Source organism: Palaemon carinicauda, chromosome 24, assembly GCF_036898095.1.
Source record: "Palaemon carinicauda isolate YSFRI2023 chromosome 24, ASM3689809v2, whole genome shotgun sequence".
In the NCBI taxonomy this organism is placed as follows: domain Eukaryota; kingdom Metazoa; phylum Arthropoda; class Malacostraca; order Decapoda; family Palaemonidae; genus Palaemon; species Palaemon carinicauda.
In genome coordinates, this window is record NC_090748.1 from 68489672 (window position 1) to 68505669 (window position 15998).

A 15998-nucleotide genomic window follows, 5' to 3' on the forward strand; every position below is an offset into this window, starting at 1 on the left:
ACGTTATAGCAGAGGATACTGACATTTTGGTGCTTATCTGTCATCACATAAAGTCTACCAGTCAGCCCCTGTTCATGATATCACAGAAATCCAATATGAAACATCCCATTTGGAACATCGGAGAAATTAGTGCACGACTCGGTGAAGAATGCTGCAGGTGTTTGCCATTTATGCATGCTCTGCGTGGATGTGACACCACGTCAAGGTTAAATAAAATAGGAAAGGGAGCTGTACTGAAAAAACAAAGTGTTCTCTGCGAGTGTGCTGTGCCATTCTTGTCTCCCAGCTCAACTCACGAGGAAATAAAAATAGCAGGAGAACAAGCAATTATTCAGATGTACAGCTCTAACAGTGATTGTGCAACTCTTGATGACCTGAGAAAGAAAAAGTTTCAGGGCAAAGTCATCAAGAGTTTGAGAAGTGTTGATGTGAAAGACCTGCCACCTACTAGTGATGCAGCAAAATATCACTCATTCCGGGTTTATAATCAAACACAATTCTGGCTAGGTAACAGTGATATTAAACCTGACGATTGGGGCTGGAAGAGAAATGGAAGAAACTTAATTCTTTGCTCGATGGACAACAGCCCTGCGCCTGATGCCTTGCTGAGAGTAATCAGATGCAAATGCAAAGGCTTTTGTGACACTCAGCACTGCTCATGTAAAAAACACAGGTTATATTGTACAGATTTTTGTGAGGAGTGTCAAACTAGCACTTGTGTTAACATATTAATAGACGAAGACACTTAACATGATTAATTTAGTTTGTGCATGTATTTTGAGCAACAATGATTGTATTTTTTTTATTTCTGTTATTTTCAAACACCGTCAAGAGCTAATCAATAATTTGATCGTTTTTCATTTTAGTTAATCTTGCATATATTACAACCATTGTAAAACCCAAGAAAATTGCAAAGGTAATTTTCTTCTTGAAATATTAAGTGCAGGCTTCATTTCAACCAGGGCCCCACAGAGGCCACGGGTGAAAACTGATGTCTGCAGTAAATTCCTGGAGACCATGCTTTTTTGAGTAATATATATATATATATATATATATATATATATATATATATATATATATATATATGTATACATATATATATATATATATATATATATATATATATATATATATATATTTAAAAGTGGAAATTTTAGGGGATACTTCCATTCACACAATGAGATCGGCCGCCATTTTTAATACGGAATTACGCAAACTCAAAATGGCCGAATATGTCATATTATTTACTGTGGTATTCCAATGAGTCCAAATGACACATTCGTGCATAGAATAAACTATTGCAATTTGTTTTACTGAACTTTCTATTTTCATGTTTTTCATGAATTAAAATTAGGTCTATTTTTGTGTGTGTGTTTCTTTTGCAAAAATATCAAGATATAATGGAAAGTAAATACGTCAAAATAAAGAATAATCTTCACTCTAAAGGAGCAATTCTATGGCATTTTACCGTAAAGTTAGTAGTTAAGGAGATATTTAGGTAAATGTGAGTACAAAGTTGATTTTTTCAGTTTCTCCAAAATGTGTGTATTCCAATTCCGGGCTTGTTTGCGCAAAAATATTTCCATTTTAGGGTAAATACCTATAGAGACAAACATGTGTAGAATTTGATTTTCTATCGTTTTTGTATCAATATCTCTTACCCGTACGATGAACCGTTTTGGAGAAAAACGGGAAAATATGGAAAAATGTACCCTCCGAAAACGTTAAAAGTGTGATTTCCACAACTTCAAAATGGCCGAATTTGTCCTATTTTGGATATGGTGTTCCCAAGAGTCCATATAATATGTTCATGTAATTAAACAAAATATTGCAATTTGTTTGACTAAATAACCTTTTTTGGCCTATTTCCCATGGACTATTATTGCTACTAGTTTGTGAAAACCTGCTGATAATACCCTCTTCTCTAAGTGCATTAAAAGCAAAAACGATAAATAGGAATTAATTGTACTATTTATGTGAAGCATTATTATTATTATAATTATTATTATTATTATTATTATTATTATTATTATTATTATTACTTGCTAAGCAACAACCCTAGTTGGAAAAACAGAATGCTATGAGCCCAGGGGCTCTAACAGGGATAATAGCCCAGTGAGGAAAGGAAGCAAGAAAAAATAAAATATTTCAAGAACAATAACATTAAAATAGATATTTCCAGTATAAACTATAACAACTTTACCAAAATAAGAGGAGGAGAAATAGACCATGGTATAGAGGCTTTGGCACTACCTAAGACTTAGAGAATAATGCTTTGATTTTCGAGTTTCCTTCTCCTAGTAGAGCTGCTGACCATAGCTAAAGAGATTTTTTATCCTTACCAAGATGAAAGTGGCCATTGAACAATTACAGTGCACTAGTTAACCCATTAGGTGAAGAAAGATTGTTTGGTAATCTCAGTGTTGTCAGGAGTATGAGGATAGATGAAAATATGTAAAGAATAAGCCAGACTATTCGTTGTATGTGTATGCAAAGGGAAAATGAACCGTAACCAGAAAGATGGATCCAATGTAGTCCTGACTGGCCAGTCAAAGGACCCAATATCTCTCTAGCGGTATCTCAACGGGTGGCTGGTGCCCTGGCCAACCTACTTACTATTGAAAAAGATGCTGAAGAAATGCCAGAACCGCCGTATATCCTCTAACCAAACAAATCATATATAATTTTGAATAATAGTTACTGACATATTTATCACACCATCTGCGAGTAATATCTCGGTAATGTATTTCAGAATACACAACTTTTTTTAAAACCGCTTTTAATTCTTCAGTTTTTAAAAAGCTAAGGTCTTTTATTCCGATACACGGATTAAGTCAATGTTTTTCACTACATTTATAAAGTATTAACTAATATGTTGTATACTGTCACAAAAAACAAAATCAATCATAGATATTCTCAACTATTTTCCCCATTTATATGCTAATTGCAATGTTAAAATTACTCTTATTTAGTTAGGGATAAAGGGAAATGATATTAATAATTACAAATTTACGAAAAGAAACTTGCAGAAAAAAAAAATCGATTGTTGACTTTTGCTTCTTCTCAATAAGATTTCAAGAATATTATTGCGATATTTTAATTTTTGACCAATATATATATATATATATATATATATATATATATATATATATATATATATATATATGTATATATATATATATAAGCCCAGGGGCCCCAACTAGAAAAATAGCCCAGTGAGGAAAGAAAACTAGGAAAAATAATATATTTTAAGAACAATGACATTTAAATAAATATTTCCTATATAATATATGAATACTTTAACAAAAAAAGAGGAAGAAAAACGAGATAGAATAGTATGCCCGAGTGTACCCTCAAGCCAGAGAACTCTAACACAAGACAGTGGAAGAACATGGTACAGAAGCTATGGCATACCCAAGACTAGAGAACAATGGTTTAATTTTGGAGTGTCTCCTAAAAGAGCTGTTTACCATAGCTAAAGAGTCCCTTCTACCCTTACCAAGAGGAAAGTAGCCATTGGACTATTACAGTGCAGTAGTTAACCTCTTGGTTGAGGAAGAATTGTTCAATAATCTCAGTGTTGTCAGGTGAATGAGGAGAAAGGAGAATCTGTAAAGAATAGGCCACACTACTCAGTGTATGTGTAGGCAAAGGGAAAGTGAACCGTAACTAGAGAGAAGGATGTAATGCAGTACTGTCTGGCCAGTCAAAGGATCACATACCTCTCTAGCGGTAGTATCTCAACGGGTGGCTGTTGACCTGGCCAACCTACTACCTGATAAATATATATATATATGTATATATACACACACACACACACATATATATATATATATATATATATATATATATATATGTGTGTGTGTGTGTGTGTGTGTGTATGTGTGTGTGTGTATAGAGTACATATATATATATATATATATATATATATATATATATATATATATATGTGTGTGTGTGTGTATGTATATACTATATGTATATACATATATATATATATATATATATATATATATATATATATATATATATATATACAGTACATATATATACATATATATACACACATACATGTATATATATATATATATATACATAAATATATATATATATATATATATATATATATATATATAAATTATTATTATCATTATTATTACTAGCTAGGCCACAACCCTAGCTGGAAAAGCAGGATGCTATAAGCCCAAGGGCTGCAACAGGGAAAAGTAGCCTAGTGAGGAAACAAGCAAAACTAAAATATTTTAAGAACAACAACACCACCAAAATAAATATTTCCTATATAAACTATAAAAACTTTAACAAAACAAGAGGAAGAGAAATATGACAGAATAGTGTGCCCTAGTGTACACTCAAGGATATAATATATATATATATATATATATATATATATATATATATATATATATATATATATATAGGCCTATATATTCATATATATATACACACACACACACACACACATATATATATATATATATATATATATATATATATATATATATATATATATATATATATGTCTTACTTATAACTGTAATTGAACAGTTTAACATGTTTTTTTTTTTAAAAAGGCCCATAAAAGAAACAAAGGAAATATAAATAAATCACTATATTTCGGCCAATAGACATTGGCACTCTTCAGGATGTAAAGTAAAAATGAGGAATACAGTGGACAGTGGCGGTTTATATAGGAAAGCAAAAGGATGTTTCCAATTGTTATAAAGTTTTATAAGTGCTGGAAGGATTGGTCAAATTTAATTACATCCAGGTGCGTCTTCGTATTGTTGAGCCGCTCGGAGGATGTCTTGACCTCTGATGCATATCTGGTGGTCGGTCTCCGTGGATTATCTTCTTAATGATAGGGTTGAGAAGAGTATTGTCCACTGTGTCAGCTTTCCATTGGCCCCCCGATAAGTTCATTGTTTTTGATTGATTTATGATGGCTGATTCCAGGATCTTCCTTCTCTACGGACAGGTACTCATAAAAAGAAAGACCACTCACTCCAGTTAATCTGGTGCTTTCTTGTTTGTTTTTTTATAATCTTTGAGATAGACTTTTTCACAATCCACAAATGGTACTTTATAGACGCCGGATGCTATATCTCTTTTATTTTGATAAACATAAATAAGGGTGCTTCCTATGGTCTTGGTATATAAAAAAAAGGGATTCTCAGTTTTGATATATTTGTTATATTTTTAATAACTTCTATATATAGGAGTTTTATCTTATTCTTAAAATCTCTTTGGTTAGTAACATCATGATCTTCATAATATATCGTGTTGGCTTTGTTGATGGCCTTATCTGGGGGCCAATGGAAAGCTGACACAGTGGACAATACTCTTCTCAACCCTATCATTATGAAGATAATCCACGGAGACCGACCACCTGATATGCATCAGAGGTCAAGACATCCTCCGAGCGGCTCAACAATACGAAGACGCACCTGGATGTCATTAAATTTGGCTAATCCTTCCAGCACTTATAACAACTTTAGAATAATTAGGAACATCCTTTGGTTTCTTATATAAACCACCACTGCCCACCGTATTCCTAATTTTTACTTTACAGCCTGAGGAGGGCCAATGTTTATTGGTCGAAATATAGTGATTCACTTATATTTCCTGTTTCTTTTATGTGCCTTTTTGAAAAAACATATATATATATATATATATATATATATATATATATATATATATATATATATATATATATATATATATTCATATATATATATACAGTATATATATATATATATATATATATATATATATATATATATATATATATATATATATGATAACTCTTGCACATTTAGACGTGTTTTTATATTCAAATAAGAAATATATTTTAATACCTTAATGTCTGGATTCTCTTTGTGGCTAAATGGCATCGTCACTGTCATACCATCTTCCTGGGCCGGTCAGAAGCTATTGTCTTTCGGTGGTTCTGCCTTGGGACTCTGATCTTGAGGTTGATAAGAGAATCCAGACATTAAGGTATTAAATTTAATATATATATATATATATATATATATATATATATATATATATATATATATATATATATACATATATCGGTTTTTGTTCCATTCCGCATGTTTCTAACCTCTTTAGAAACAATCTTCAAGAATGCTCTATTCCTAGAGCTTGGAAAAACTTTATCATTATACTAATTCACAAAAAGAGAGACACAAAAGACCTGAAAATTTACCGCCTAATAAGTTTACTCTCTGTAATGTATAAAACATTTACAAAGATCATATAAGGCCGATTAGAAATACAGCTAGACTTCAGTCAACTAAGATAGCAGATAAGCTTTAAAAGTGGGTATTCAATAATTGACAATATCCATGTAATTAACCATTTAATGGAAAAGTCAACAGTTTATGACAAACCACTATGTATGGTATTTTTAGACTATGACAAAGCTTTTGATTTTGTCAAAACATCGGTAATGAAAACCCTTCAAAGGCAAGAAATAGAAGAATCTTATGTTAGAATACTTGAAGATATCTATATAGGAAATATAGCAATCCTAGAACTAAATAACGATAGTGAGAAAATTTCGATTGAGAAAGGAGTATGTCAGGGAGACCCAATGTCTTCAAAATTATTTGCAACATGTCTAGAAGTTTTAAGAATTTAGATTAGGAAGTTATAGGAATTTATACAATTGGAGAATACCTTGACAACTTAAGCTTTGCAGATGACATAGTTGTGTTTAGTGAATCATGGGAGGAATTACAAAAGATGATAGAAGATTTGAGTAGAGAGAGCAGAAATGTAGGACTGAAAATTAATATGACTAAAAGTAAAATAATGTTCAAAGCAAATGTAGAGAGAAAACAAATAAGAGTTATGGACGAGCATCTGGCTCTAGCATCTAGGGATTGTTAATGAATATACGTACATAGGACAGACAGTAAGAGTTACCCCAAGACATGAGACCGATATTCATTGAAGGATAAGCATGGGATGAAGAGCATTTGGTAAAAAGAAATGAGATAAAGGAAAGTGAAATGCCACTTTCTCTAAAAAGAAAAGTATTTAATGACATGGTCCTACAAATGTTAACTTAAGCAACAGAAACTTGGAGCCTTACCAAAGCTTTAGAACATAAGCTAATTATAACTAAAAGAGCTATGGAAAGAATAATGATAGGAATAACACTACGAGACAGAAAATGAGCAAAATGGATACAAGAGCAAACTAAGGTAGTGGATATTCTAACAACATGTAAGAAAAAGAAAGGGACATTACCAGCACATATAATGAGAATGTCAGACAATAGATGGACACTAGGAATAACAGAATGGGTTCCGAGAAATTGTAAAAGAAGCAAGGGAAGGAATGGAAGATGATGGATTGACGAACTAAGGAAGATTGCGAGCGTGAACTGACACAGAAAGATCATAAACAGACGCAAGTGGAAGGACATGTCATAGGTCTTTGTTCTGCAGTAGTCTATTAAAGACTGATGTTGATGTTGATTATGAAGATATACTGTATATATAAGTATAATATGAGCAGGCACATATACATAGACACACACACACACACACATATATATATATATATATATATATATATATATATAAATACACACACATATGTATATATATATATGTATATATGTATATATATAAATATATATATATATATATATATATATATATATATATATATATATATATATATATATATATACATAAACACACACACACACACATATATATATATATATATATATATATATATATATATATACACAGATATATATATATATATATATATATATATATATATATGCAAATCCAAAAACATACACACACTCTTAGCCGGTTTTTTTTTTTTTACCACATTTGGATATAATCCCAACTCGAGTAATCCTTTTCCGTCTTCCCGAAGAATATTGATTTGAAAAAGCTTTTATACTTCAGTTAGATTAGTCTTGAAATGCTTTAAGTTAAAATACATGATAACTTATGTTCAAACTCATAATATTCTATACATTATTTTGAGCTTCAAGTATGGTATTACTTCTCTGGTAATTCATCTAGTGTACGCTTCTGGAATTAGCAAGAGCGTTGGTTTCTTTCTTGATTTTATGTTAAAAGTGGAAAAACTCCTGAAACTATTGAGGAAAAAAACTCGTTCTCTTAGTGTTTCCCCCTTTTAGTTATTTTAGAAGTCTTATATTTTAACATTATTTATATTTAGGTTTTCATTTTGATATGCGTGCCACTTTAAACAACTTCTCTTAACATCCTCTGTTATTAATGGTCCCAAATTCCTTTCCATATATCATCTCGATCTCCCATGATAATTTCTTCATCAGCCTTACCAGTCTTATCTTACCGAGGGGTAACATAAGACCTGCGAAACAGTATTCAGATAATGTTACCATATGATATTATATCAAGTTGACTACAAATATATATCGATAGACACCATCTGCTGTTAAAAAGAGAAATGCCACGACATGTCATTAAGGATACATAATCGATCATGTCAAGTTACACGGAGTTATAAGTTTAATATAATGCACTTTTCTTATGCAATTAAAAAAAAATTCATATATAAAAGCCTGAAAGATCAGTGAGCAAAATTGATATACTGAAATAATTGAATGAATTACAAAACTAATGTAAAACATTTCCTTTTCAGCGTTAGAAGAAAATGCCTTTTCTTTATTAAATTTGGAAGTAGATATGTGGTTATCATCAACATAAAAGAAAAAAAAAATATGGAGCAAAAGAAAATAGTTTTAATACATGATTTATTTTACCCGTAATTTTATAATCTGCATTTCTTCTGTACAGAGATTGTCGCTTTGGTCTGGAATGACTTTAGCGTCATATTCCTTATCTATTTTTTAGGGCCTTTCTCCTTGAATTCATAAAGTTATTTATATTTTTACTTTTACAAGTAGAAAATATTTTCAATTATCGTTTCCTTTAGATACTTTTTTATTCGATTTTGGAATCCTCTGACCTCTTCTGTCATGCTTATGTACTGAAAAATTTTTTAATTTTAGTGTAATTAGATCATTTTTCACTTACATAATTATGATGTAAGTTATATAATAAATTTAATTTATATGTCATTGTCGTCAAGGGTATATAATTTGTATTCAAATCTCATTGGATGATTTATATGTGTAAAAATGTTATTAGTTTTACAAGTCAATTGAATTTCATTGTATTGATGGAAAATTTTCTTGATATCATTGTTCGTTAAAACTATGATAATTCTATGAATACGTTTGAAATATAAATTGTTGCTGAAATCATACAAGTTAATGTTTCCTGCAATAATGTTCTAACTCCTAAAAGATTATCATAATGATAGAGTTACGAATTAAGATATCTAACTTTTAATTTCGTACTTCCACACGATATTCGCTCTTAACTATTATATTGATGAATGTATTTTCTCCATGTATGTTTTATCAAATAAATATACAGAATTACAAAATAAAACTTAGCAGTAGCACAAAGAGTATGCACTTTAATCTCTCTCTCTCTCTCTCTCTCTCTCTCTCTCTCTCTCTCTCTCTCTCTCTCTCTCTCTCTTCACTAAAAATTGTGAAAGCCTTTCAAACCCCATCGTCCGAAAACTAAAGTAAACTCCACCTTCTCATCTCTTTCAATTTCATCCTAACAAATTTTCTTGTTCTGTTTGCGTCGAAGAATGATCCTCATTTGAAATGAAGTATTGTGTTGTTAAAAATTTATTGTGCAAACGTAAGAAATATTTTGCCCTCGCTTGTACCGGATGAAAAGAAGGCATAGAGAATATATTGAAGTTTAATCACGTAATTCTTCATTTCCCTTAAAACTCTCTCTTCGCTTATGTAAATGGGAGTCTTATGTAGATTGAATTTCAACTGTATATGAAGGTAATATTTGTTTAGTAATAATCCATTTCAGAATGATTAAGAAATCAGTTTTCGGTTATAAAATATTACGTTTCAGACACATATACACATAGTACTGTACATATATATGTATGTATATATATATACATACACACACATGTATATATATATATATATATATATATATATGTATATATATATATACACATATACACACATATATATACATGTATATATATATATATATATATATATATATATATATATATGTATATATATTCATATATATATATATATATGTATATATATACATATATATATCATTATATATGTGCGTGTGTGTGTATGTGTGTGCCAAAGAGAGAGAGAGAGAGAGAGAGAGAGAGAGAGAGAGAGAGAGAGAGAGAGAGAGAGAGACGAAGGAGGTCATAATGCTCATTCGTGGTAAGATAAAAACCTAATAGATTTATATGCTCGTGTAAGTCTTCCGTTACATTTACAAATCATATGTGATAAATTACTTTCTTCACTGAGCCCATATATGTTATGCTTTCATTTGGATGACTCCCAGAAAGGGCTTCTAATTGTGAATCTAAGATAAGTTGCAGTCATCTGCATAGATTAAACAAGTCAATCTTCCGAGAACATCGTATCAAGAAGTTTATCATGAATTATAATAAAGTAAGTTGAATCGGTTTTTATTTAAATAGAAAGATAAATTCGAGTCTGTAAAAGACTTTAATTCATTACAAATTATAATATAGCGCAGGTCTCTAAAAAATATAATTTTCTGATTTGGAAACATTTATATGATTACTTATTAAATCTCTTCTGACGAATGAATTTCGTTTACCAGTTACATAAGTATTTATCTTCACTGTTCTTTACTCAAAAAACATACCATATATTTAATCCTAAATGCATTACTTTTCCCTCATTGCTATACTTAGCCACCAGATTTTCTTATTTTGTTACCACAGACATTATTTCTTTTACAAATATAGGTATAAACATATTATTTGAATGAATACATAGTCTTATTCAAAAGATTTATTATTAAAAAAGTATATATGAAGAGTCCATATTGATGTCTTTTTTTTTCTTCTTTTTTTTTTTTTTTTTTATTAACAGAACCCTTAGGCAGGATGTGTGAAGTTACAGAGGCATCTAAAATTCCCAAGAAAAATTATAGGAAAGGACAATCAATGTTACAATTATTGCCCTGGTACTTTTAGCATTTAGGTGTTTGTAAAACTGGGAGAAAGTCGATATTTATTCCAAGAAGGGAGATTCACAATTAATTAGGGAGACAACAATAAAGAATATTATCATGTAACAAAAGATTATTTAATGAAAATGTTATCTATCCTGAGTTCAAAGCCACAATTTCATTCCTTTTCTTCTCATAGAATCATGTTTTAGAAATTAAACTAAAAAACAACTCAAAACGTTTAACTGTCAATATTAAAAGCCAACTCCTATTAGATTATCGCATAGTTCACAGACTTTGATGTAATTCACCCTAAAGCTGCTTTAATCTGAACTATAAGCTACGGAACAACACACCCTGATCGAATAGGCAATGCCAAAATGTGAAAATCGATTTTGTATAAAGATTTTATCCAGTTACTTTGTCCTTTGATCATCAATCTCAGAGACTCCCTATGTTATAAAGGGTGGGTGTCTGAATATATATATATATATATATATATATATATATATATATATGTATATATATACATATATATATGTATATATATGTATATATATATATATATATATATATATATATAAATATATATATATATATATATATATATATATATATATTATATATACACACACATATATATATATATATATATATATATATATATATATATATATATATATATATATATATATATATATACTAGCAGAGATACTGGGCATAGCCTGGGTAGAGGATTAATAAGCAACGTCAGTATATGCTACAGGTCGGTTCAGGCAAGTTATCTCTGTGATGACTTATTCTGAAACATATGGTTTTTTTTTTCAACTCGTAGATACTCTTATCGCCCAATATTTCATCTGTGGAAACAGTACAACTGTGAAGATGAAACATTTCCTATGTTAAGGTGGAGAGGATATTTATAACAAAGTCAGCTGAACACTCTATCCACTGCAATATAATCCAGGAGGTTCATTCTTCCATTTCAGAGCATCGCAGTGATTACATTTTTGTAACATCAAGCCAATTTGTACTATCTCTTCTGTTTCTTATCATGCCTGGGGTCATAGGAGAAGGCATCAAGAAACCATTGTTTTGCATTAAATGGACGTGCTCTAACTTCTGCACGCCTGGCTCTATCAATACAGTGATCATTCTCTGCTTCTTCTTGTGTTTGCTGATTTCACCGAGTAATCATTCTTTGTTGGTTAGCCTGAAGTCGAGTTCTTCTCGTATTTCTCAATTCCTGATATCTTCTTTGTTGATTTTCCTCAAGGTGAGAATTTCTTTGGTCCTCGTCTTCATCTTCATGCGTAGCTGCCATTCTGCAAGCATTAATGTTCTTTCTATCTGATTTTTTAAGAGGGTAAGAGTTCTGGCCACCTCCCCATATAGTTCTCTTAAGGGACACTAATAGATTTCTGACCAATTCCATTGTCTTTCTCTGAAATTTTGGTTTTCACATAAATTGTATATATAAGGTTTAATGTGGGTGGGGTTCTGTGCACCATAGCACCCTTTAGATGTCACTTAGAGATTCGGGACCACTTCCATTGACTTTTTCGGAAAATTTACATAAAAACGCCCTTTTGGTTTTTATGGAGAATTGGATATGTTTTAAGTTTTAAGAGGCAATATCTGTGTGTATATGTGTGTGTGCTTTTGTTCCTTATACAATAAATTGTACAAGGAAGTTACAGAGTTTTTAATGATCAAGTCTTATGTAATCTTTATCGAGAAAGCTAACGCCGTATTAGCTTTCTCGATAAAGATTACATAGCATTTGATCATTAAAAAGTCTGTAACTTCCTTGTACAATTCATTGTCTAGGGAACAAAAGTACACACACATGTACAAACAGATGTTGCCTTTTATATATATAGAAGGTATATATATATATATATATATATATATATATATATATATATATGCGTGTGTTTTGTGTAAATATTTCTTTCCTGTCATACTTAGATGATAGAGAGAGAATTTTCATACCCTGTTGAGGGCAGGGGGGGGGGGGGGCGCTTCGAGAGGTATAGGCGGAAACCACACTCTTCCATAAATTTTTAAACACGGGTTTCTAGTTATGAAAGGGAGGGGGGCTGGGAAGGGTTGAATCTGCGTGTGTGCGTGTGTGCGTGTGCGCAATCTATCTAAAAGAAATTGACGTTATTTTTGACGACTCTGTCTTACCAGTGAAGAATATTTTAACACTTAGGAGACTTACTCTTCTGAAACGGTAATAAATGCTGCTCTTGAAGAAATAATTTTGGTGGCAAGGCAATATTTCTTTGATATTTAATATTAAGTATTCTGAGTAATTTGACAGCTTAGCTTTTGTAAAGCAAGAGAAATCAAGTTGAATTAGGAGAAAAGATTTTATGTTTTAGTTTATCAATCTCTGAATCTATTACTTTTTATTACCAAACATTCATATTCATATATATATATATATATATATATATATATATATATATATAGATATATATATATATATATATATATATATATATATATATATATATATATATATATATATATATATATATATATCATATACTATATATACTGTATATATATACACACACACACACACACACACACATATATATATATATATATATATATATATATATATATATATATATATATATATATATATATACACATATATTTATATATTAGCAAATATACTTGGCATTGCCCGAGTGTAGGATTAAAAAGTAATGTCAGTATATGCTGCTGGTCCATTCATGTAAGTTAGCTCTGTGATGAATTATTCTGAACCACATGTTTTATTCACTGCTAGATACTCTTATAGCCCAATATTTGATTTGTGTAAACTGTGCAGCTGTAAAGAAGAAACATTTCCTATGTTAAGGTGGAGAGGATATTTGTAATAAAGTTAGCTGAACATTACCTCCATAATCCAGGAGGTTCATTCTTCCATTTCAAAGTATCACAGTGATTACATTTTGTGACATCAAACCAATTTGTACTATCTCTTCTGTTTCTTACCATGTCTTGGGTTATAGGTGAAGGCACCAAGATGCCATTGTGCTGCATTAAACAGACGGGCTCTAACTTCTGCACGCCTGACTCTATTAAATTGGTGATCATTCTCTGCTTCTTCTTGTGTTTGTTGGTTTCACTGAGCAATCATTCTTTGTCGGTTAGCCTTAAGTCAAATTATTCTTGTATCGCCCGATTCCTGATTTGTTAGTGCTGCAATTCTTTGTTGATTATCTTCAATGCGAGAATATCCTTGGTCTCCATCTTCTTCATGCATAAATTCCATTCTGCTGGCATTAATGTTTCTTCTATCTGAATCTTCAAGAGGGTGAGGGCTTTGGCCCTGTTCCTCACATAGTTCTCTTAAGGGGCACTAATATATTTCTGACCACTTCCATTGTCTTTCTCGGAAATTCTTATATAAGTATACGCTTGTAGCTTTTATATAGAATCGTATATATTGGAGGTTTAAAGTGGGTGGGATTCTGCACATTATAGCACCCTTAATGGGGCACTCAGAAATTCTTGACCATTTTCATTGACTTTCTCGGACAACTTTACATAAGAATACACTTTTAATTTATTTTTGTAAAATTGGATATATCTGAAGCTTTAAGACGCTGGGGTCTGCCGCTGTAGCTCCTTTAGGCCCCCTGAAGGAGCTATAGCGGCAGACCCCAGCGTCTTAAAGCTTCAGATATATCCAATTTTACAAAAAAACAAAAAAAACTAAAAGATTAGAGATTCGGGACCACTTGCATTATCTTCCCGGAAAATTTTATACATTATTAGTCTTTATGTAGATTCTCTAACCTTTCTTTCTATAAGGAACAGATACACACACATACATACACAAACACCGATATATTGCATTTTATATATATGTGTATGTATTTAATTTATATAATTTCAGTATCCTGGTTGTATGCAGTGTTAAGATTTAATTAGTATATATTTTTTTAGTCACATCAAGTATATAATCTAAAGTAAACTTATCTATCTTTTTCTATCAGGGAAATTTACAGTCATTTGTACATTTGGTAATATTTTATGAATAATGATTTTTTTATTTTTTCTCCAAATTTTTTCCTTTAAAGCAAGGTACAGCATATTGAAAAAAATACAATAATCTATAAACTGGTAACGGAAAATCTTGTTGTTACAGAAGATAAAATATAAAAGAAAAATTTTACTAAAACTCACCAGAATTCAGCTTTTACGAAGTGTTTTAATCATTCATGTTTGAAGGTGCGGTCAGACCAGGCATCTTCCTCTTTTTTACTTTTTAAGAATTTGCTAAGGATGCTATTTTGACAATTAGGCAACTAATTAACAAACTTAGTTATAAAAGGCGACCGAGTTTTCCGACAGACTTAAACTAATCTGAATGATAAATGAGATCACTGAAATCATTACTCTGTGACAAACGATTGTATTAGTCAGAGTCCATCAATTGAAATAACAGTCTAACTCTGCTAAAGTGTCCTTCTGAGGGAAAGGGAAAATTGTGCCGTTATAGATTAATCTTTCTTAATTAATCTTTCGAAATTTAATGCTTATTGTGCACGCATTAGACCGAGCACCTTTTAGCATACTCTGTAGCTCGCTCTACGACCATAAATAAAGGTAAATAATATGAGTACAGGAAATTTGTAAATACTATTAGAAAATGTTATGCGGGTTTTCTAATTAATCCAATGGAATATTTTTTCATAAAATCATTTTTAAATCAGTTTATCAAAGGAGAATGAGGATGCAGGAGTAAGGCAAACGGATAGACTTGCAGCTAGAGATTAGTGTAACAAGATCCTGAGAAAATCTTTGATAATTCTTTTAGGTATTAAGGCTGTTTTATACCACTTATTACCCTGTTCT